Here is a 25,532-nt window from a genome sequence, read left to right on the forward strand (position 1 = left end):
CATCCTTCTACCTGTGCTCAGTATGGGGTTGGTAAACCCATTACATTCTGCTCTCACATCTGCAGTGTTTGTTCTCAGCTTGGATAGTCTACTCTCTGTGTGTTTGTGGAACTATTAATCATGTCGATGGGAGATTCACAAAAGAAGGAAGAGCAGAATGTCTGGAGGTGAGATCTGCTGTGTGGAACTAGGAGCAGAAGTTTGCCTTTACTAATTAAGGGCTCAGTCAGTGGTGGCTCCAGCCACCAGCGCAGCAGGTGTGTGCCTGGAGTGGCAAGCCGCGGGGGGCAGCAGTCAGGCAGACTTCCGTGGCTTACCTGTGGGAGGTCCACTGGTCCCGCAGATTCGGCGGCAGGTACACCAAAGCCACAGGACCAGCGGACCTCCCGCAGGCAAGCCGCCAAATCCGCGGGACTGGAGACCTCCCGCAGGCAAGCCGCTGAAGGCAGCCTGCCTGCCGTGCGTGGGGTCGCACAAAAAGCGAGAGCCACACCTGGGCTCAATACTGTTCCCACTGAAAACTTTCAGTAACTTTATTGAGTAAGGATCACACCTTAGGGTCCACCCCTATATGGGCCCTTGCTCTGAGTCCCACTGATGTCAGAAGAGAGGCCCACAATGTATATGTTATAAATTAATTTTAAAACCAACTTTAGAAATACTAGTTTCAATGTCTTTCCCTATTAATAGTGCTGGTTTCTCTCATCTGGGAATATAGCTGAGCCCTAAACCACTGGTGTGTATTAACTCCCTTTAATGTTAATTGGAATTTTTCCCACATCATGACTGCAAGCTAAAGTCCAGTTCAGTGAGTTATCACTGTACTGTAACTTTCCAATGGGAAATCCAGTCTGGTGATATAGTTTGAGACACAGGAAGGGCGATCAGTATTTGAATATATAACAGGAAAAGAGCAAGTCTTGCAAGATAAATTATATTATTTAAGGAAATTAAGAGGTTAAATTTAAGAGTAGTTCAACATTTCTTGTGTCTCCAACTATGTCATCAGACTGTCATGATGACAATTTCTCATAAAATGGTCAGTGCACTAAGTTTAAGAAACCCTTCTGTAAATTTTAGTGATTCAGGACCAATTCTACTCTTGTTCACAGGTGTAAATCTGTAGTCACTCCACAGACATCTCTGGGATTATTCCAGTTTTACCCTTGCTTTATTAAAGAGAAGAAATTGAACCTTGTTCCTCTTTGTAATTAGATGGATTAGACTAAACCAAAGCAGTTTCTCTTTCAAAGCTCCAGGAAAGCTTAGAACATACATTGCACTTTTCAGAATGGTATATACACTTCTACCTCGTTATAACGCCCAGGGGTGGCTCTAGGCACCAGCTAAACAAGCAGTTGCTTGGGGCAGCAAATTATATGGGGCGGCATAATGTTGGGGCCCCAACTCAAACCTGAGGCAGCGTCCTGGACTGGATCCTGACCGCCCCAGGGGGTTGGTAAACAGCTTGTTCTGCCGCTTAGACGTGGCGAGGCAGGGAGCCGGCTAAGTGGGGAGCGTGTCCCTGGCACTCTCCTGCGGGCAGCAGCCACCTCCTCCACTTCAGGCGGGAGCTGGTAGTGCGGCCCTGCCCCGGCTGCAGAGGATGGGCCACTCCTCCTCAGCTTGTCCCCGCCGCTACAAGCCGAGGAGGAGCAGCCCGTCCTCTGCAGCTGTGGCAGGGCCACGCTACCGGCTCCCACCTGGGGGTGCAGGGGGGGCTGCTGACCACAGGAGAACGACGGGGACAAGCCAAGGAGGAGCGGCCCATCCTCTGCATCCGGGGCAGGGCCGCACTACCGGCTCCCACCTGGGGGTGCAGGGGCTTGGCTGCTGACCGCAGGAGAGCGGCGGGAGCCGGTAGCGTATCACTGCCCTGGCTGCAGAGGACGGGCCACTCCTCGGCTTGTCCCCATTACTCTCCCGCAGTCAATGGCCATCCCCCAGGCGGGAACCAGTAGCACAGCCCTGCCCCGGCTCCAAAGGACGGGCGGAACATGGCGCCTGGGCAGGCCACTTCTCCTCGGCTTGTCCTCACCTCTGCCACCTCCTCCTCCTCCCCTCTGCATCACCTCCTGTCAGAGGAGGGGAGAGGGGAGTGGAGCAGCAGCCCGGGCTGAGCCAAACTCCTGCAGGGGCCAAGGCGAAGACTGAGGATGAGGGGGGCTGGGATCCAGCAGCAGCCCCAACCCCCAGCCGAGGGAGGGGCGGTGATGGGAGATGAATCCACCTCGGACCAGAGCCACAGTAAGGTAAGAGTTGGGCCAGGCAGGAGGATCCCCGAGACCCCTGGGGAGCTTCTGCCTGCTGGAGCCACAGAGGCTGCCACCTCCCTCTCCAGCCCCGCACAGGATGCCGGTGCCTGGAATCTCCTTCTGCCTCCCCTCCTGCAGGGGGTGAGCAGCCTGGCAGAGAGGGGCAACATCTGTTCAGCAAGCCCAGCACCTCTTCCTTGGCTGCTCCAACCCCAGAGTGCTCTCCATTGCATGCCCCTTGGGGCTCCCAACTAGGTGGCCTCACAGTGCCAGTGCCTGGAGTCTCCTTCTGCCTTCCTTCCTGCAGGGGGCAAGCAACCTAGCAGACAGGGGCAGCATCTGTCCAGCAAGTCCAGCACCTCTTCTTTGGCTCCTCCAGCCCCAGAGCTCTCTCCATTGCATGCCCCTCGGGCTCCCAGCTGGGCAGCCTCAGCGCTGGGAAAATGCCAGCAGGGCTGGGTCCAGTGTGTATCCGAGCTCACTGGAAGCTCTCTCGCCCCAATGACTAGCACCTTACCTGTGGCAAGTACAGTAGTGCAATAGGAGTGTGACATGAAAAATATTGTGTCAAGCTGTGACACGGTCACTCAAATCACTATTACATGTGTGTACCGTGCTGCTCTATTGATGCCATTCGTGCTAATTTCCGTTTCACATCGGTGCCAGCGGTTATAGGGCTAAAATGCTGGGATAAAAATGAAAACAACTGTCCAGTGCTGCCTACTGGCAACAAAGAGAGAAACGGCAAAAAGAATTAGAAAAAGTATCTCGTACTTCAAAAAAGTATTTTTAAAAAGTTGACAATCAAGGAGAAAGCTCTAAGCAATGCATTGAAGGTGATTATTCATCAACTGATGAAGACCAGTCGAACCAAAGATTACCTTTAACAACTGATAAAGATGAACAACAATCTGACCAAAGATTATCTTCACTAACTGATAAAGATGAACAATCACAGTCCATCCAAAGATTTATTACTTCAGCTGAAGAGTCCAGAGCTCTTATCCAAATCTAAAACTGAAGCACAATTATTGGAAGGTGGAGAGACTGACATAGGATCAGATCCAAGTACATGGCAAACAATAATTACTGATGCAATGCGAATGATTGTGAAAAAAGGTCCTTCAAAACTAGATACTACATTAGAGTATACATTTAATAAGTCAAATTGTCAATTTATGCCATCCAGTATGAAGAAAAAAATGAAAAAGGGGAACAAATTAATAGATTGTGGTTAGTGTATTCACGGACCAAAGATGTAGTTTTTTGTGTTTGCTGCAAACTATTCTGTAACTCAGACATTCTTCTGGGAACTGCAGGTTTTAATGACTGGCGAAATTTGCATCAGCATTTGAAAGAACACGAAACATCAAAAAATCATTTATGCTCATTGGCAAATTGGATTGAGCTGTCAAACAGATTCTGTTCTGGTACAACAATCTATGCAGTACAGTAACGCCAACTAAATTCAGAAATTCTACTTTGGCACACGGTGTTGGAACATTTACTGGCAATCATTAATTTCCTAGCCAAACAGTGCCTCGAATTCCATGGATCCTTGGATATTTTGTATGAGAATAACAGTGGAAATTTTTTGAAATTGGTTGAGTTATTGGCAAAATTTGATAATGTTATGGCTGAGCATGTATGAAGAGTGAAAGATGGAGACATTCACACCCATTATTTGGATAAAAATACACAAAATGAGATAATAGAATTAATTTCTAATGGAGTGCGTAATGAAATTTTATTGAATTTGAAACATGCCAAATATTACTCAGTTATAGTTGATAGTACTCAAGATCTGAGCAAAATCGAGCAGATGTCAATAGTTTTATGATTTCTGAAAATTGATGAAAATGCAGAAGTGAAAATTTGTGAACATTTTCTAGAATTTATACCAGTGAACAAAAGTACTGGGGAAGCCCTCACAGATGTAATTCTACAGAGATTGGAACACTGTGGAATACCTTTAGAAAATATGCACGGCCAAGGGTACGATAACGGCTCAAACACACGAGGACAATATGCAGGCGTACAGCAAAGGATATTGAATTTAAACAGTCAAGCTTTTTTCATTCTTTGCCATGCGCATTTGCTCAATCTGGTTATCAGTGATGCCACCAAATCATCTAAAGATGCTGTTTCATATTTTACCACAGTGCAAGCAATTTACAACTTTGTTAGTGCTTCCGCACACCATTGGGCAGTCTTGAAGAAGCATCTTGAACAAAAACTCACACTTAAACCTCTAAGTCAAACTAGATGGGAAAGCAGGATAGATGCTATTAGACCATTCTGATATTCATCAGGAGAGATTTACAATGCACTATTTGAAATAAGCCAGGACATGTCGTATGATCCTTCATTTTGACATGAAGCTGAAACATTGGCTCAGAAAATGATGCAGTTTCAATTTTCACGTTGCACAGTTATTTGGCATAATATTCTAAATCAAATTAATTTGACCAGCAAAGTTATGCAGAACATAACCATAAACATATCCGAGGCAAAGACGATTTTAAATAAAACACTGGAATATTTAAAAAAATACTGTTCAGATGAAGGGTTTGCAGAAACTGTCAAAGAAGCAACAATAGCAGAGGATCTTGATTTTGAACCAATGTTTGCACCTCAACAATTCATTCGTCCTCGGAAAAAAACAAGACCATTTTGTTATGAGGATCATGAGGATCCTATTCTCGATCCAAACAAAAGGTTTAAAGTTGAATGTTGTGTTTTGGATGTAGCTATAACTTCCATTGAAGAAAGATTTTGTCAGTTGCATGGTCATTGTGAAACTTTTGAATTTTTATACAATATTGGAAATATAAAATCAGTTTTCCAAAGAAGACCTTACGAAGCACTGCCAAGACCTACATTTAGCGCTCAGTACTGATAATGCTGCTGACATTGATGCAGTAGAATTGTATGATGAATTAATAGCTTTATCTGAGCTAATAATTCCTAAAACTTCTCCTCTAAAAATATTAGAATTTATAGCAAGAAATAATTTTTTCACTCCAAACACTGCTACAGCATTACGCATTGTTTTAACATTACCAGTATCGGTGACTTCTGGTGAGTGCAGTTCCTCAAAACTGAAATTACTAAAAAATTGTATGAGGTCCACTATGTCTCAAAATAATTTGTCAGGACTCGCATTAATTTCAATTGAAAGGACTATTTCAAAAAATTTAGATTTTACTGACTTATTAAAAGACTACGTAAGTGTAAAAAACAGAAAAATTCAGTTCATATAAATTATTTTAATTTATGAGAAACTGGAAGACACTAACGTTTTTCATTACAGTGTATAATTGAACTCAAATTGTTTGTAATTGTATTTTTGTTAAAATTAAATGTTAAAATTACACTAGTAGGAAATTGTTTTATTTCACTAACTACAAATTCTCTGTTTTTTTGTCATTTTTTAAAATTTTAAACAGTCAAAACAAAGCTGCAAAGTGCAAACCTGAAAAGACCAAAAAAACCCGCGAGACCGGCAGCCAAAAATTTTTTTGCTTGGGGCAGCAAAAAACCTAGAGCCGGCCCTGATAATGCCACCCAATATAACATGAATTTGGATATAACGTAGTAAAGCAGCGCTCTGGGGGGGCGGTGCTGTGCACTCCAGCGGATCAAATCAAGTTCACTATAACGTGGTTTCACCGATAATGCAGTAAGATGTTTTGGCTCCCAAGGACAGCGTTATGTCAAGGTAGAGGTGTATTTCACCCTTTATCTTCTCCCTCTTTTGCCACAGTAGAAATCATTGGAAAGCTATTCCTCAAAAGTCTTCTCCCTTTTCATTTCTACGAAGCAGTGGCAGTTGGCTTTACTTGTTCATTTTTGCCTTTGCTCTGAATCTGCTGAAATGGAATAACATGTCAAAAGATATCGTGAACTAGGCTTAACTGAGATTTGAAATTTAATTCAATTGCCTGAGGGGGCTCCAAGTTAAATAAAGATAAAGAAAATCTATTGTGTAGCAAAAGCACTGAAGGTGTTATCAGAGAAATTAAAAATAGAAGAGAGGAGAAATTGAAGTGAACTAATTAAAAGCAAATAACTGATCTAACTTTTACAGTATACACTTACTATAACTCATAATTTTTTACTATCTCAATTCTGCTGTATTCTCATCTTGTATAACTGATGCCCTTTCTACATATATAAGATGATACCTTGTATTGTCAAGAAATTTGTTAATTTCTTGTACAGCATTTCCTCAGCACTAGGAGACTGCAAATGCTTTGACTACTCAGGCATTCTCATTGGCTTACAAACTCATACAGATTCAGGCATTTGTATCATTTGTTTACAGTTGTGCCTCAAATGTCCAAGGCACACAGACACACACAGGCATACACTGTCCTTGCCTCAAGAGCTTGGTACCTAAAGCTTCTAGCATGATGAGGCCCTAATTATTAGCGTCTTTAGGTGCTACTAAAAGGTGAATAATAATCCTTGCCTCATTCTTTAATGGATTTATTTTGGTTTTGCATGAATGTAAATGAGAGCAGAATTTGGTCCTCATTATCAAAGGAAGCAGAATAGTCTCTAGTGTAATAATAAGATGGAAAGGTTTCAGCTGGAGCTGGTTGAAATTTTTTGAGTGAAAATATTCCCTGTAGAAAATGAGATTTCCTTAAAATTGACTTTTTCAGTAGGAAGATGTCAATTGCATTGAGCCAGTCTGATTCTCTGACTGGAAAATTCAAAATGAAAAAAATTCAATCAGTAGTGATCAATAGTTTGCTGTCAAACTGGAAGGATGTATCTAGCAGGGTTCTGCAGGGGCCTATCCTGGTCAGGTACTAGTCAATATTTTCATTAATGACTTGGATAAAATGACTTGGAATGTTAAAATTTGCAGATGACACCAAGCTAGGAGAGGTTGCTAACACTTTGGAGAACAGGATTAGAATTCAAAATGACCTTGCCAAGTTGGAGAATTGGGGTGAAATAAAAAAGATGAAATTCAGTAACGAGAAGAGCAAAAAAATACTATAATTAGGAAGGAAAAATTAAATACACAACTACAAAATGGGTAATAGCTGGCTAGGCAGTAGACTGCTGAAGTGGATTTGGAAGCTATCCCTCTATTACCTCAAGATCTACTTCAGCACAAATTGAATGAGTCGTCAATGTGATGCAGTTGCTGAAAAGGCTGATATCATTCTGGGAGGTATTGACAGGAATGTTGTATGTAAGAAAAGGAGGTAACTGTCCTGTTCTACTCAACACTGATTAGGCCTGTGTCTAGTTCGGGGCCTCACACTTTAAGAAAGATATGGACAAATTGGAGAGAGTCCAGAGGACAACAACAAAAATGGTAAAAGGTTTAGAAAACCTTACCTACAAGGAAAGCTTTTAAAAATGCTGGGCATTTTTATTCTTTGAAAAAGATGACTGAGGGGGTACCTAATAAGTTTTCAAATGTTTTAAGGACTGTTGCAAAGAGGACAGAGATCTGTTGTCCTTTATGTCCACTGATGGTAGGAGAAGAAGTAATAGGCTTAATCTGCAGCAAGGGAGATTTAGGTTAGGTATTAGGAAAAACTTGCTAACTATAAGGATAGGTAAGCGCTGGAACAAGCTTCCAGGGGAGTAGTCGAATGCCTGTCACTAGAGACTTAAAGAACAGGTGACTTCAGACAAACACCTGTCGTGGATGTTCTAGGTTTACTTGGTCCTGCTCAAGCACAGGACTACATGACTTCTCAAGGTTCTTTCCAGCCCTATGACTTTGTACTGACTCTTCAAGATGCAATATTTTTTTCATTTTGATTGAACATGTAATTTTGTTTCAGTTGGGGGAGGGGCGGAGGGAATCTCTTTTCAGTTTTTGAATTTGGAAATTTTTTCCTTCTGTCTTTTAATCCCATCCCCTCCTCCTGGAAAATGTTTGTATGTGAAAATCTAGGAGGAAAAAACTTTTCATATTTGAACTGTTTTTTCATTTGAAAATGTCATTTCTAATTGAAACAAAGTGAGAAAATTTATTTTAAAATTCATGGATTATATTGCCAAAAGGATCATTGTGATCATCTCATCTGATGTCTTGCATAACATGGGCCATGGGGCTAACTGAATTAATCCCTTTCTGAGTTAAAGCAATTATTTTAGGAAAAACATCTAATCTTGATTTTAAAATTTTCCAATGATAGCAAACCCACTGCAACCCTTATCAAGTTGTTCCAATTGTTAATTACCTTCACTGTTTAAAAACAGCAATTGAACTTTATTTCAAATAACAGGATTTTAATTACAGCTCAGTCATACCTGAGCTAACTCAGGATCTGGAACAGTGAAGCTGCAGCAGTGCACATTTAATATGGGTGAGTAGTATCCCTAGGTTCTTGGTGCTAGATTAAAGTTAGCTCAGGTATGTCTACTCAAACTGCAACCACACCCTGTGATTGCATTATAGACATAGGCATAGTTTGACATCTATATTGAGGAGGGGGAGGGGCAGGGCCCAATGGGGCTCAGACCAGCTCTGCATGGTAGGGTCTGGGGAGGGAGTGCCACCTCCACTCCTGATTCACCGCAGCAGGCCACCGAGCCTGTCTGAGTTGGGAGGAGGGGCACAACCAAAAATTATAACTCAAGGGCAGGAGGGGGCGTCAGCTCAGAAAGTTTGAAAACTGATCAGGGTTCAGGCAGCGGGTAGCTAAGGGCTGAATGCCGGGATGGTCTCCCACTGCAGTCACTGCTCTCCAAGAAGTCTGCCAGCTTTGGAGCAGGGTCTTCCTGCCTGGGTGGCTCTTACCAGGTGTGCTAGTAGTCAAAGGAGATAGGGAGCTGAGAAGTATCCACAGCCATAGGCACCAGCATCAGAAGGAGGAGCTGGGAGAACACTGAGGTTGCCTGCTCCATGGCACCAGCCAGCGCAGCAGACATCCCATGCTGCCTGGCTCAGGTTACTGGCCTCTGACCTGGACAGGGGGCAGGGCCTTTGGTGGGTGTTTGGGGGGAGAGAAGCAGTTTTGGGGGGGGAGTGTCTCTCAAAACTCTCCCCATGATTATAGACATCCTAGCTTCAACTTCCAGCTTTTGGATCTTGTTATACCTTTCTCTGTTAGGTTGAGGAGCCCTCTCTTATCAAATACTTATTCCCCATGAAGGTGCTTATTGATACTGATCAAGTCGCTCCTTAACTTTCCCTTTGATAAGCAGATAATGAAAAGCTAAAGGAGCTCAGTCAATAACAGGGCTGGCTCCAACTTTTTTGCCACCCCAAGCAGCAAAGAGGGGGAAAAAAAAAGCCACAATTGGTGGCACTTCAGTGGCTGCTCTACCGCGCTGCTTCATCCTTCAGCAGCCGGTCCTTCCCTCCAAGAGGAAGTGAGGGACCCGCCGCTGAATTGCCGCCAAAGACCCAGACATGCCGCCTCTTTCCATGGGCTGCCCCAAGCACCAGCTTGTTATGCTGGTGCCTGGAGCCAGCCCTGGTCTATAAGGGATGTTTTCCAATTTTTTAACCATCCTTCAATCCAGTCCTTCTTGTAGCTCTTTTCTGAACCTTCTCCAGTTGTTAAATATCCTTCTTGAAGAGTGGACACCAAAACTAGACACAATGTTCCAGTAGCTGTTGCGTCAGTGCAATTACAGAGGTAATATAACCTCCCTATTCCTACTCGACATTCCCCTTTTTATACATCCAATGATCAAACTGGCTATTTGGCTACATCTTCGCACTAGGTGCACAAGCTCAGCTGATTATCCACCATGGTCCCCCAAATCTTCTTTCATATTCTTCTCAGAATAAGGTCCCCAATCCTGTAAGTATGTTCCTAGTTATATGACTTTGTATTTGGCTATATTAAAACACACATGGTTTGCTCATACCCAGCTTACCAAACAATCTTGTTTGCTCTGTATCAGTGATCTGTTTCTCTATTATCTAGCATGTCCCCAAGACTTTGTGTCATCCGTAAACTTTATCAGTACTGATTTTATATTCTCTTGCAGGTCATTGATAAAAACATTAGGTATTGTAGGCTAAACAACTGATCCCTGCAGGACCCCAGAATCACACCTGCTAAATGATGATTCTCCATTTACAATGACATTTTGAGATCTACCAGTTAGCCAGCCTTTAAACCATTTAATGTGTGCTGTGTTTATTTTGTATCTTTCTAGTTTCTTTATCAAAATGTTTGGTAACAAATGAAATGTCGTACAGAAGTCTATTATATCCACACTATTACCTTTATCAGTGAAACTTGTAAGCTTATCAAAAAAGTTATCAAGTTAGTTTGATAAAATCTATTTTCCATAAACCCAAATTGACTGGTATTAATTATATTACCATCCTTTAATTATTAACTGAGTTCCATATAATCGGCTCCATTATTTTGCCTGGGATCAATGTCAGGCTGACAGGCCTATAATTACCTGGGTCGCCCATTTAACTTTTTAATATATTGACACAACATTAACTTTCTTCCAGTCCTCTGGAACTTCTCCAGTGTTCCAAGACTTATTGAAAATCAACATTAATGATACAGAGAGCTCTTGGGTTTGCTTCCTTAAAATTCTTAGACACAAGTCATTCTGACCTGCTGATTTTAAAATATCTAATTTTAGTAGCTGCTGTTTTATATCCTCCTGAGTCATTGTTGGAATAAAAAGTATTTCATCTTTATCCATGATATGATTACATCACCTGGCTTTTCCCAAATACAGAACAGAAATATGTACCTAACACTTCTGCCTTTTCGGCATTATTATTGACAATTCTACTGTTTCCATTTAATATTGGATCAATACCTTTGTTAGAATTCTTTTTGTTCCTAATATATTCACAAAGTCCTTCTAAATACTCTTAACTCTGCTGGACACAGATTTCTGCTTGTCCTATCTCCTTATGGATGAAAACTACTATTGGAAACTCTCAGTTTTCCATGGAGAAAAATCTTGATTTTGTGACCAGCTATAATGTCAGCTAGCAAGTTAATCACGGTAGTGTATGCACAAACGATCTTCAAACATATGAAATAGACAGAACCTATGCTTCTGTAGTTAGTATTTACAGTTTTTGCAGCTCTTCATGCTTACAAAATAGTACTAGCACCATTTTCCCACTTATCTGCTTCTCATACAAACACCTCCATGCCTTCTTCCATGTTATTTCTTACACATGGAACATCTTTCCTAAATAGATCAGTGATGTCATTACCTTTTCAAATCTCCCCTCAAAACCACTTCCTCCAGTATGCCTAAAAATTTCCCCAATTAATTCTTGCAGATTCCATTTATTTATGATTATAAAAATTGGTTTCTAAATGTTAGCATCTTGGTTTTAGTGATGAATTGGAAATGTAGATAGATACTGCCTGTTGGTTCTGTTTTTCGTCTTCTTTCATATTACTTCATGAGGCAATGCATGGTGAGGTTAGAATTGGAAATAATATTGAATTTTTTTCCTGCTATCAGAGGTACAGCAAAAGATACAAAAGTATTTTCTAATATGCCACCTATCTGCAGGGATGGGATGAAATCCTGACCCTACTGAAGTCAATAGTAAAATTCCTATTGATTTCAATGGGGCCAACATTTCACTCAACGAATTTACAAAAGATGAGACTGTCAAACAGAGAGTTATAAGCCATTTGACCTTTCGGGGCATAAAAATGCTTATTAGAATTTGAGTTGTCTTTGCAAGGTGGAGATTTTACTTATGTATTGATTTGGAAGGTTGTTTTATGGATATGGATGCAGTAACCATTTAGATATATGACCAGATCTGGGGTTCCAAAATCAATCTTATAAAGGGATTCTACTATGGATGTGCGTGCAGGTGGGGGTGGGTGTATATGCAGCTTTTTTAGGTATTTCTTGTTTTGAAACTTCTTTTCTTTCTATGCAAAAAATAAATAAATAAACAAAAACCAAAAACAAAACAAAACAAAAAAAACCTCTACACATAATCTGGAAGACCAAACAGATAAATTTGGGAAACTGAAGCAGTAATCATAAATTATATTCTGTATTGATTCTTACTAGTTCTCTTTCAGACTTAATACAATTAAGTGCCAATCTACAAATCTGGTAATACAGAACCAATATAATTGTTTCCTGATAAAATTATAATAAATACTATCTAACAGTGAATTCCAATGGCAAAAAAGGGAATAGCCATTTATTTTATTCATACATACACACATGCACTCGCTTTCCATAATTAGACAAGAAAATGCAGGCTTCCTGATGAAAATGCATCAAATTGCTAATATTTACAGCTATAAATCCTCAATGCTTTGAATTTTAGTTCATCTACTCCAGTTGCAGGGAACAAAAGTTTATTGTCTAAAGGAAATTTTGGAAAAAAGCCTGCATTGCTTTTTAGTGCCATTTCTCTGCACCATAATGATTTGTTTTAATTGTGACATCTCTCTGCAAACAGTGTTTCTAAGTCGTTCAGTATGTGAACAATTGGATAATTTTTGTAATTTACTATTTGGAATGGAACCTTTTAGCACGAACAGAACTTTGGCAGATTTAACACATCCGTAACAGCTGTTATAATTTGCCATATTTTTTATGCTACATCATAAAGAAAAGGCCATAACTCCCATCTCTAAATGCAACTGGCTTATTCCTTACAGCTTTTCCTGCTGTGGACTGCCAGTTATTAAGAGTAAGTAATGAAAGAGTGCACCTTTTGGAGCAGCCAATTCTCAGAACCATTAGTTTTCTTTTATACTCCATCCTAATTCCAGGAATGTGCTAGATGAAAAATAAGACATATCATGTCATTTCAGGATAATATCATGTAATTTTAGGGTAATAAAGAATTCATTTCTGGAGAGAGAAGTGATCTGATATGGAAAAGTTCAATTTCATTCTCTCCAGAGAGCCTTAACTGTTCAAATGTGACTTTGTATAATTAAATATATTTCAAATACCAAGAGAAATGGCAGCAGAGTAGACAATAGAATTCTCTATTTTATGTTGAAATGAAATTATATGAAGCGGTCAGTGTAATATAAGGTAAAGTAGATGGCTACCATTCATTGTTTCCCCTGGAATTCTTTCTATTTGATTTTATGCATTACGGTGTTATACGGAAGCAATTATATTCTGTGCTGTATTACCAGATTTTTAGACTGTTGTTTAATTGCATTAATTTTGAAAGAGAACTAGAAAGAATCATTATAAAACTTAATGTGCCATTATTACTTTAATTTTAAAAAATATACCTAGATAATAAAGAGGAAATGGGATGTGCCTTCTATACAAAAACCTACAAATTTAATACAGAAAATACCTAAAACAGCTGAGCAAATGCAGGTAGTTAGAAGATCAAATTAAGCTTCTTAAAGAAAAAAAGATTTAATAATAAAGAAATCTGCTCTAAAACCTTCTTCACTAAAGCAAAAATAAAATTATTTCAAGCAAACACATATGCAATTATTTCATCAAAATCCCATTTTCCACTGAAGCTGACTTAGCCTAAGTGGCACATTTGTGTGTTTGTTTTTTTCAGCTATAAAGGTACACAATTTTTTTTCTCATTCTGTGTTTAATCCCAGTAATCTTAATTTAACTTCTTTAGTTACAGTAGATACAGCAATTGTACTCATATAAATACTATTTAAGATGTATAATGGGATGGATGTAGATCAGTTTTTATAAATGGCAGAAGATAGTGCTGATAATACTTCTAATGATAGTAAATAGACTAAAGGACAAATAGCCAGTTCAAAAGCCAGTGAAATAATGGGGAGTCTTTCTACTGACTTCAATCAGTTTTGGATCAGGCCTATAAAGAGTAAAAGAAATATATATATATATATACTACTTAAACCACAGAATAGACAATTGGAGTTATTTCATTCACCTGTATTTGCACTTTTCAGGGTGGTTTCACACAATCTTTTGATTTCAAGTCGGTTCTTAACTGTCTCATGTTAATATGCTGATCTAACAGCAGATAATTCCATCACACAGTTCATGAAAGGCAAACACCTTGTTTCCAGATAGGTACATTTTCTTTTTGTCTGGCATTACAGTTTTAGCACAAAACACCGTCATAATGCCAAATACCATTTTAAAAATATCATCTCCCTATGTAATGGGACTAACCCTCATCGTTTAATGCATTTATTCTTAAATCATTCTTTCTGAATGGTGCCATTTTTTAAATAATACTGTAACTTAATGAGATACAAAGTGAGGCTTAGTCAAAGGGTGGAGCCAGTCAGAACAGTGTGGTTTAGGTTTCCATTTATTTAGGCCAGTCAGTAGATAATAGTGAGTAAATTTTCTCTAGTAATCTAAGCTTTCTACATATATTAATAATATAACATGTATTCATAAACTTCTCTTTAGCCATCATATTTCTAAGGCTCATGTTCTATCCTAGTACTGTAAAAAATGAAAAAGATGTGTTAACATCTGTAACACAAATTGTTATTTCTTTCCATTCTCCAGTCCACCATGACTAGAAGTGTGTTCGTTTAAATGTTCAGTGGTTATATGGAGATAGTGATGTCTCAGGCACTATACCAATAAAAAAAACTTTTTTAAACAATGTTATACATTTAGGCATGAACACAGTCAAACATAGGCTCTCTCTAAGCTAGGTCTTTCCAGCTGCAGTGTTCCTGTGGAATGCAGCTATCTTGAAGAGTCATGAAGGATGAGACAATGAAAATTCCATCAAGTCAAATGGGCTGGGAGAAGTTCCCAGTTGTCTATGTTTAGCAAAGAAAGAGGTAGGTACGCTATAATTTTAGTGATTTTTTTTTGTCAGTGAAGTAAACTTGAGGGGGTAACTGTGTGAGGTCACACTTGGATCAGGAAAAATGTGTAGATATTCTGGGTTGATTCACTGCTTTAACATCAGCATTCTGTCATTTGGCTGATGCAGATGTGTCCAAGAGGAATTACTCTTTAGCTTTATGGTTGTTTCTATGTAGGCCATGAGCTATTTGTTGGTTTTCGTTGAGCAAATCTTGCACCATAGGGGTTCCAGCCTATCTGCCTACCTCATTTTGTGTAATTATTTGGCTTCACCAGCCACTGTGATTCTCCAATGTGAAGGAAGAAGTCTGAAGCAGAACATAATTTGTAGAGTAATCTTTAGATTAATGTTATCCTTCCAGTTTAGAATTCATATAATATAGCGTTTTGGAGATTGTGCTTTGTTGAATCTCTAAATCACCTTCAGTGTAGGACATTGCTGTATTGTTGTAACTTGCTGCTCATCTTGACACTGGTTCACAAAAGTCTGGCTTGTTTGAAAGTCTAAGTATAGACAAAGGATAAACATTTATTAATTAAAGTTGGCATTCATATATTATTTCTCATGCTTTCAGATATTCACTTTATTCTGTAAAGTGTATGTTTACATTTCAGTTGATTCTAAAATGATATAATTAATTTACTAGTTAGTATTATTTAAAGTGCAAATTGTTGCTGAGAATATGTGAATGAATTATGCAAATTGACTTTCAGCACAACATGAAAAGAATTCCAATTTAAGCTTATTAAGTTCACTGAATACAATTTAAATCAGTGTCTGCTCTGCAAATGAATTCATTTGTTAAGACCAAGCAAGACATCTAACTTGCAGGCAATTATGAGGTTCTCTGGAATTTCAGCGGTGTTTCCTGCAGCAGCAGGAATGCAGCCGTGCTAATATGTACTTGTGAGTATCCATGAGAGTTTGCGTTTTGGAGCTGAGTTCTTGGCTATCACACGGACGTGAGTAGGGCTTCCAGCTACATTTTTCATTTTTTCCATAGAAGAGATTGATAATACAGTGCTAACCTTATACAAAATGAAGAGTATTTTAAACTCAGGACACTGAATTCACTTTTCAATCATGGTATAATCAGGTGCCTGAAATCAGAATTGCAGGAAGTATGACAATGCTTGCACATTGACCTTTGTGTTGGTGTCACAAAATCAAATTATGATAATGAGAATATGACAGTGTGAGTGGCTGTTGTGTGGTGGTTTTCCTGCACGTTATAACAGTGTAAATATTTCAATAAATATTATTTAGTAATCTTTAGCAGAACTATTTCACTAACTGGCCTCTCCTAACTTCCCACCTGTTCCAGGAACAGGAGCCTAATTCTGCTTCTAGTCATGCTGGAGAAGATCTGATGCAGTTGTAAGGACTGTAGAGCATTTACATTGGTGTAACTCAGAGCAGAATGTAGTGGTATATTTGCAGGGATGCATGTATGTATGAAGGGAGAGGGCAAGAAAACACCCAGCATTTCTCTAAAAGAATTTTAAATGTTACTTCAGAAATAGTTTTTAAAGTTTTTTGCAGACTACTTTCAAATTGTTCATTTGGGACTAGCATCTTTCCTTTTTATCTGACATCTGTTTGTAAAGGATTAAGGGTAATATTAATTTCCACAGTGCAGTGATCTGAGGTTAAAGCTGCTCCTGGTGGTTAGCGTAACTGAAGGTTTGCCTGCATGGGGAAGGTGGTGTGCAATAAGCCAGGATGTGAATTTACAGCACACTAGCTACTCCTCACTAATTTCCCCTGTGGATGCTGTTACTGTGCACTAAAAGTACCCTCTGGTGGCTTAGCTTAATACACTAAGGCACTTTTAGGGCTTGTCTGCCCTAAAAATTAAGTCAACTTTATCTAATTCGATCTGGAGCCTCCGAATTAAGTTGATTGTGCACGGCCACATCATGCTCATTGTGTCGATGGAGTGCGTCATCACTAGCAGTGCCTGCATCAATGCACAAAGCAGTGCATCATGGGTAGCTATCCCAAGTCAACTTGTCTCAGTGTGTTTTGGGATGTTTGTTCAGTGCCTCATGGGACCAAAACATTGTCACAGGGGAGAATGGGAGCATTGCATCAGCATCTCATGATGCACTGTGCTCAACGGCAAGCAACCCAGTGGCTTTAGCACCTTAAAATCGCCGCACGTATGCCATAATCCTGGAAGCATGGACCCTGCTCAGTTGTGCACTCAAACATCTTGCACCTTCTCCTGCAGTATTTCCAGAGCCAAGGTAGGGTCTGCAGCGTGGAACATAGCGATGCCTTGCTAGCAGCCCTGCTGCAAGTCATTGAAAACAACAATTCACAGTTGCTGCTGGCAGTCACAGAGCAGCTGCACTGTGTTCAGCGCCGTTTCTGGTCCCATGAAACAAGCACCAACTGATGGGACTGCATTGTTTTGCAGGTATGGGATGATGAGCAGTGGGTGCAGAACTTTCAAATTCGGAAGGCTGCCTTCCTGGAACTTTGTGCAGAGCTTTCCCCTGCCTTGCAGTTCAGCAACACAAAAATGAGAGCTGCTCTGACAGTGGAGAAGCGAGTGGCTATCGCTATTTGGAAGCTTGCAACGCCAGACAGTTACCAGTTAGTGAGGAATCAATTTGGTGCTGCTGTGCTCCAAGTGTGCAAGACCATTAATCGACTTCTGCCATGAAGGGAAGCAAGTCTGGGAAATGTGCAGGACATAGCGGATGGGGTTTCCTAATTGCAGTGGGGCGATAGATGGCATGCATATCCCCATCTTAGCACCAGAACCTCACCAAAGAGTACAAAAATTGAAAGGGATACTTTTCAATGGTATTGCAAGTGCTGGTGGACCACAGGTGTTTTCACTGACATCAGCATAGGATGGTCAGGAAAGGTTCATGATGCACACGCATCTTTAGGAACTCGGGTCTGTTCAAACAACTGAATTCCAGGACTCTCTTTCCAGACCACAAAATGAACCTGGCTACGACGTTGAGATGCCTGTAGTTAGCACGGGGGACCCAGCCTGCCCCTTGCTCCCATGGCTCATGAAGCCATACACTGGCCATCTGTACAGCAGTAAGGAACAACAGTTCAACTATAGGCTCAGCAGGTGCAGAATGGTGGTTGAATGTGCTTTTGGTCATTTCAAAAGACACTGGAGAAGTTTACTAACTAAGGCTGGACCGTAGTGAAGAGAACATCCTAATGGTTATAGCTGCCTTCTTTGTGCTCCATAATATCTGTGAAAAAGGGAGAGGGAATTTTCCGCAGGGGTGGGCAGGTGAGACTGATCGCATGGCAGCCATTTTTGAGCAGCCAAACACCAGGGCAATAAGAAGAGCACAGCAAGGAGTGCTGCCTATCTGCAATTCTTTGAAAAGCCATTTCAGTAATGAGTCACAGTAATGTGAGCTGCTTGTCTGCATTGTGCTTTTCCAAACCTTGACCTGGCTTGTATCACTGTCCCTGTAAAGTCCACCCCCCGCCCAAGCCCGCTGCTTCTACTCAATAAAGAATATCTATTTCTTGAATCCATTTACTTTATTTAACAAACAAAGTAAAGAGAGAGAACAGAAAAAAAAAGGTAACCTTGGGGAAAAAGGTTTGTAAAGTTGGAACAGGAGAAACATTTTCAGCTGTGTAACATAATACCGCATTCCAGACCATCAAAGGTCTGTGAATGGGAGCCTTCTGTTCCTTGTACCCTTCCCCTGAGTTAATGAAAGGGATAATGGACTTTTCGCCCATGCCTCAGAGAACACTTGGGGGTGGGTGATTCAGTGCCAGGCGATGCTGGCTGGCTGTGCACCAGGGTCTTCAGAGGGACTCTGAAGTTCAACCAGTTCGGTTCCTGCAGTTCAACCAGACGCCTCACTATATCTGCTTGGTCCCTCATAATCCGAAGCATCTCATCCTGCGCCGCACGCTCTTGCTTATTGGAAGCTTTCCTGCTCTCCATGTCCATGTCTGACTTCTTGGATAGTGAAATCCTCCATGCTCTCAGTTTTTTGTGTCAGCTGTCCCGGAGGCGTTCATTATCTTAGTGAACATGTCCTCCCTTCTAATCAGCGGAAGTCTGCTTTCAGGTATTGATGACACACCAAAGGACACATTTCCAGCTGTCAGTCATGGGAAAAAATAAAGGAGCCATTGTACATGAATAAAATGTTTCCATAAAAAACCCTTATTACACTAGGTGCAAGCCATAACATAATCAGAATCCATAACCGTTCACTGTGCCGTTTTGCTGCTCCAGCTCTGGTGAGTACCCGCCCCCACCAGGTCATGGGTGACCACACTTTTAATGAAGTTTACGGCAGGCTAATGTTGGGAGCAGAGATAGCTAGTCGAACAATTCCCCATAGCATCACGGGAAGTTGTTTACGAATGGGGCAAAGGGGAATGTTTTCAATCCCAAATTACGGAATCTTTCATATGGAGTCTCAGTTCTCTATCAGCCGCTTTAAATTTCTTGCCAACCCATGCCAATCACAGTAAAGGCACATTAGCGGCTGCGTGGTTCGGTGATCCAGAATGTGTTGGGCTGAGGTGGGTCTAAGCGTCCTTTTTTTTTTTTTTTTTTCCTTGTAAGAGGACTTTTAATGAGAACTTCCCCCGTGTCCCCTAGGTGACCCTATGTGATATCAGTCTCTGGGGGGTAACAGAGGTGGAAAGAAAGGAGATGCTGCAAGTGTCTGGGTATAGACCTTGTCCTTATCCTGCTATGCTGTGTACTGGAATGATGCCAGCAGAATTAATTCAGGAGTTGCATGGGAAATTGTCCTACCATGGTGGAAGAAATAAGACTGCCCTGCCAAGAAACCTTCCGCAAAGGATTGCAGAGTATCTCTAGGTTTTCTAGAGATAGCCATTGAGGATTCCCGGGCTATCCTAGTCCACATAAAGAGTGTTTTCCGGAGACCACTCTCTGCGTAGCTGGAGCAGTCTCTTGTAAGCAGAGAACCACAGCACTTCACTTTTTCTTCACAGTAAACATGCAATACCACTGAACATGTGTGCCCACTAAAGTTTAACTGGACTTTAATTGTAACTGTATACTCACCAGAGCTGCTTTCCCCGGCATTGCAGTCGGCTACCGTCATGTCCCACAACCCACAGGGCTCCAAGTTTAAAAATTTTTCCTGGCTCTTCTGGAGAATGGATTCATCACTCACCTGTCTCCCATTCTCTTCCTCATCTACCATATCATCATCCTTGTTGTCTCGAGGTGTCCACATTGCTTGTGAGGGTGCTGGTAGGGTCATCCCAGAGAATCGCATGAAGCTCATTCTATTATTTTCACACAGCGCTGCTGTGTTCCCTTTGTGTAGTCCTTCTCCCCTATTCCACAAGCTCGTTGCGTAGATGTCAGCATTTCTTCTGCTGGATTGGAGCTCTGCCTGCACAGACTCTTCTCCCCATGTAGCAATGAGATCCACCACTTCCTGTGCAGACCAGGCTGGAGTGGGCATTTGGAGCATGTAGTCTCAACGATCAGCAGTGCTCAAACTGTCATGCTCCCAATGCTGATCAAATGGGAAATCAGAAATCAAAAATTCCTGGGACATTAGCAGTGGAGGGGCTGTTTCCTGTGTACCTGGCTGCAGTGCAGCAGAGTTGAGAATGATGTCCCAAGGCGGTCACAGATGAGCATTGTGGGACACCACCTGGAGGCCAATTAAGTTGAATTACACAATGCTGCGTCTGTACTACCTCACAGTCGATCCACAAAAATCGAATTAGGTGCTACACGTCTCTCAGAGATGGATTACAGAAATTGACAGAGGCGACAGGTTGGCATAAAGGACCCGGTAGTGTAGAAACATACATTAATAGGTTGACTTAAGGTGGCTTCCTTTGACCTAACTTTTGAGTGTAGGCCATGCCTTAGTGTGATGTAGGTGTGTCTACATGGGGAATTAGTGCAGAGTAGCTAGTGCACTTTAGTTATTGTGGGCTTTTGCCCTATGTAGACAAGCCCTGCGTGTTTATTATTTGCTCTTTAGTTTTGCTGCATTAAACAAAAATAGCTATTCATCTCCTTCAAAGTATTCTATCCAGTTTCTTTCTCTTATCATACTACTTTTTAAAAACAATTCAATGATTTATTTCATGATGCCTTTTTAAGTGGTGGTCCATTAATGAAAGCATCTGACCACATTCTACAGAATAAGTGTCAGAGGCTAATCCAGCCAGATGCTCCATTTGCTGTACTGTATTGTATTGCAAATCCTAATACATGATTGGGAGCAGTTGCCAGAGAAACTGTGGTGGGTTTTTTTTGGTGGGTGGGGGGCGGGTGTTGGGCTTTTTGTCTTTTTTTATTATTGTTATTTTTATTTAATCTTTGAGTGATTCTGTGACTCTATGACATTGTGGCAGCCCTTTTTGTGACCTTATCTCTCACAAAATGATAATTCATTGCTTTAGTAACTAAGTAGAGGGTAAGGTTGGGTGATTCCAGAATGACATAATTTAGCATACGTACTGTAGAGAGCTGTAAAATGCTCACTTAGTTTATAGCAGTTGAGATGTGAAAACCAAGGGAGGAGAAATTGCTTTTGTAGTTGGCAAGCCATTCACAGTCTTTGTTTAATCCTGAGCTGATGGTGTCAAATTTGCAAATGAACTGAAGTTTAGCAATTTCTCTCTGGAGTCTGATCCTGAAGTTTTGTTGCTGCAGGATGGCGACCTTTAAATCTGCTATTGTGTGTCCAGGGAGGTTGAAGTGTTCTCCTACAGGTTTTTGTATATTGCCATTCCTAATATCTGACTTGTCCATTTATCCTTTTACATAGAGATTGTCCAGTTTGACCGATGTACATAGCAGAGGGCCATTTCTGGCACATTATAGCGTATATTACATTGGTGGATGTGCAGGTGAATGAACAAGTGATGTTGTGGCTGATCTGGCTAGGTCCTGTGATAGTGTTGCTGGTGTAAATATGTGGGCAGAGTTGGCATCAAGGTTTGTTGTATGGATTGGTTCCTGAGTTAGCATTACTATGGTGCAGTGTGTGGTTGTTGGTGAGAATATGCTTAAGGTTAGTGGGTTGTCTGTGGGCGAGGACTGGCCTGCCTCCCAAGGCCTGTGAAAGCGAGGGGTCATTGTCCAGGATGGGTTGTAGATCACTGATGATACGTTGGAGAGGTTTTAGCTGGGGACTGTATGTGATGGCCAGTGGAGTTCTGTTGGTTTCTTTCTCAGGCTAGTCTTGCACAGGAGGTTTCTGGGTACACGTCTGGCTCTGTTGATTTGTTTCCTTATTTCCTCATGTGGGTATTGTAGTTTTGAGAATGGTGTCTAGGAGGTGGACCTCCTGTGTAGATTGGTCCTGGCTGAGGTTGATGGTGGGGTAGAAGCTGTTGAAATTGTGGTGGAATTCTTCCAGAGTCTCCTTCCCGTGGGTCCAGGTGATGAAGATGTCATGAATGTAGCATAGGTAGAGAAGGCGCATGAGTGGACGAGAGCTCAGGAAGTGTTGTTCCAGGTCAGCCATAAAAATGTTGGCAACTACAAAAGTAGTTTCTCCTCCCTTGGTTTTCACACCTCAACTGCTGGAAGAGAGCCTTGTCCTCCCTGAATGAACTGACCTCGTTATCTGCAGACTGATTTTGGCCTGCATATTTATATCTGCCTCTGGAAATTTCTACCACATGAGTCTGATGAAGTGGGTATTCACCCATGAAAGCTTATGGTCCAATACGTCTGTTAGTCTATACGGTGCCATAGGACTCTTTGTTGCTTCTTTCTCTAATGTCACTAGATAGAAACAAATATAAGAAGTGCAAAATCATTGTCCTGAACTCATCCTTTTTACAAAGTGATTATACTTTAAAGACAGATATCTACTGGGTTGAGGATCTAGTTCTGGTTACCATTGGATCATGTGATTTTTGAGTGAATGGAAAAATCTTTTAATTTTGACTTGTGTTTTTCTTTAATCTGCCTTTTGAAAGGCAAAGAAAATTGTGGTGCTAAGCTTTGTTTCATTTCACCCCCAGTTTTCCTGGAATTACTATATTTTCTTTAGTTCCTGAGAAGATCATTTTCTGATAGAGACTCTTGCAGAATTTTTGTGAGATGTAGGTTTGCAGATTAGCAAAGTGAGAATTAGAGCGATTTAAATTGTTCCTGAAAGATTATGATTTGCATTCCTTCTGCCTGGCATTTTAATTATGATATTATGGTTTTTATGGGAGTTGTAATTGTGCCACATCCCTGAAACAAACAATAACTAGCTTCCTTGAAAGATATTGTGCTGAATCGCTATAGTATTTAAGGTTTTAATGTTTTTCTGATGTGCTTCTTTTAGTGATAAAAAGTATGTTAAATAGGCTAGATAATGCATTTGGACAAGGTGGTCATAAATGAATAATGCACAAGTATAATAACCTCTTTTCTATTCGTAGTGAACCACTAAATGCCACTTCATAAAATCCAGATGTCAAATGTCCATGTAAATAAATGAAAGCTAGTCTCAATTAATTTAGTGATCTTTAAAGTCCTTTGAACCTCTTACTCCTGTGTAATGGAGAGTTCTTTAATTTCTGTGCATTGTTAATTTCTCTTGCTAGGTCAAATAATCTAAATAAACCCAAGAGAATTGAGGTGATTGTCTGGATGCATTTTATCAATATAAGAAGAATGATTTTGTGAACTGGTTGGGGAAAAAAACTTTCAAAGGCCAAGCAATTAGCACTTTTTATAAAGATAAATATTTTCTTTTATGGAAAATGTACTTTGGATAACATAGAGATGAATCCAACAATGTTTGTTTTGAACAAGAAAACTATCGTGTAACAACTGTATATCACCAAAGACTGATTATAGGAAGGTCTTTGCCAGTTTGTGAAGCAAGTTAAATTGGACAACATAAGGTGAAAGCGTAGCAGCCAAAGTTATCATCACTTTGTAGATTGGAAGAGCTGAAGGATCCTGATGGGTTTTTAGAAAGTCTGTTATATTTCAGTCAGAGTTCTAAATGTTTCTTAGCAAAAATACTTATTGTAATTATCTGTGGCTAATATGTTCTTCATGCTAGCAAGGAGCTAGAGAACTTGGCAAAAGTGTTTATGCAAGAGTAAATGAAAAGGCTTAAAACAATCTGTGTGGACTGTCTCAAAAGACCTGGGGGCAACCTGCTTGGAATTATAAACCGGCATTTCCTTTAGATTTTCATTAATTGTTTGGCTCTAAACCACCACAGAGCTTTTGTTTTTAGACAGCTGTGGAGTCACAAATTATTACCGAACTCTTCAGTTTAATTCAGTTACCTGATATCTCTTTTCTCCTAAGCTTAATTGTTAGTCATTGAAAGAGCTAGGCAGGATGTCAAGTATCAGGAGGCAGCCCTGTTAGTCTGTATCCACAAATACAACAAGGACTCCAGTGGCACCTTAAAGACTAACAGATTTATTTGGGGATAAGCTTTTGTGGGTAAAAAAACCTCGCTTCGTTAGCACCTTGGGTTTTCAATTGCTACCTTTAGAGACTTTTTTTCTTCAGAGCTGGGTGGTATTCTCTATAGACTGAAGCATATATGAATAGAGTGACTAAGGTAAAGTTTACACTTCATAAAACCATGAATGTAAATGCACATTTGTATTTATTCTTGGTATGGTAAAAAGTATTTCCATATCAAATATAAACAACTTACTGTAGGAGTTTTAGAAATTGCTGACATAACTGAAATTTTACTTTTACAGTGAGTGCTCTATACTTAACAGACTCTATGACAGAAAATTATGGATACAGAACTAGCTGCACCTCTGTCCCCATTCCAGTCTCTCTGAGTGCACCCCTTCAGGCATCAGGCCTGATGCACCCATTCTTAGACTGAGCCTTTGGCTACAGTACCCTGTGCATCAACTGCATTTACCCAGCCTGAAATCCAGCTACCCCACCTCTGAAATTCATATTTATCATATACTGAATCTCAGCTATCCCTATTTTACTGTTGCTGGCCACTAAGAAAAGCAGAAAAGAGAAGGAAAGAATCTTAGTTAACTAGTTATCAAAGAATAATCTATCAGTGCTATGTGGCCCATATCTATAGACCAATATTATTGCTACCCCAAACATCAAAAGAGCCTTTCAGGTCATATATCCATTTTTACATCCTAAATGCTTTTAATTCTTCTTTCTTTTTTCCTAAAGAAAAACATTGTCCTTTGAGTTCCGTACATGGAAAGTGTGGGCTATCTTTTGAAATATGGATACAGTTTAACATATCCACATCCTCTCATATAATGTGTGTATCAGTGTCTTTTAATTTCATGTCTTTGCAATAAAATGCAATTGACCCATGAAGAAACATCCATAATCTTTTCAGAGACTAAAGCTCTCATCGTTATGATGATGTGATCTCATGCATCAAAACAACACTGCCAAAAATCTTGGGATTCTTTTTAATGACCAGAGCTTGAAAGCTGATATTGCAGAGGCTGTAGCATTTTTTTTATTATTTTTGCATTTGATTTGTAATAACCATCTATATTTTGCATCCAACAAGCAAATGAAAACTAAC

At 40.4% G+C, this 25,532-nt stretch overlaps 1 protein-coding gene across 2 annotated transcripts in view; it reads left to right on the forward strand.

Annotated features, from left to right (window-relative positions):
• The window catches only part of GALNTL6 (polypeptide N-acetylgalactosaminyltransferase like 6), a 919,665-nt gene that overhangs the window by 620,286 nt on the left and 273,847 nt on the right, over positions 1-25,532 (forward strand). The window lies entirely within an intron of this gene.

This window comes from Chelonoidis abingdonii, chromosome 5, assembly GCF_003597395.2.
Source record: "Chelonoidis abingdonii isolate Lonesome George chromosome 5, CheloAbing_2.0, whole genome shotgun sequence".
Classification (NCBI taxonomy): domain Eukaryota; kingdom Metazoa; phylum Chordata; order Testudines; family Testudinidae; genus Chelonoidis; species Chelonoidis abingdonii.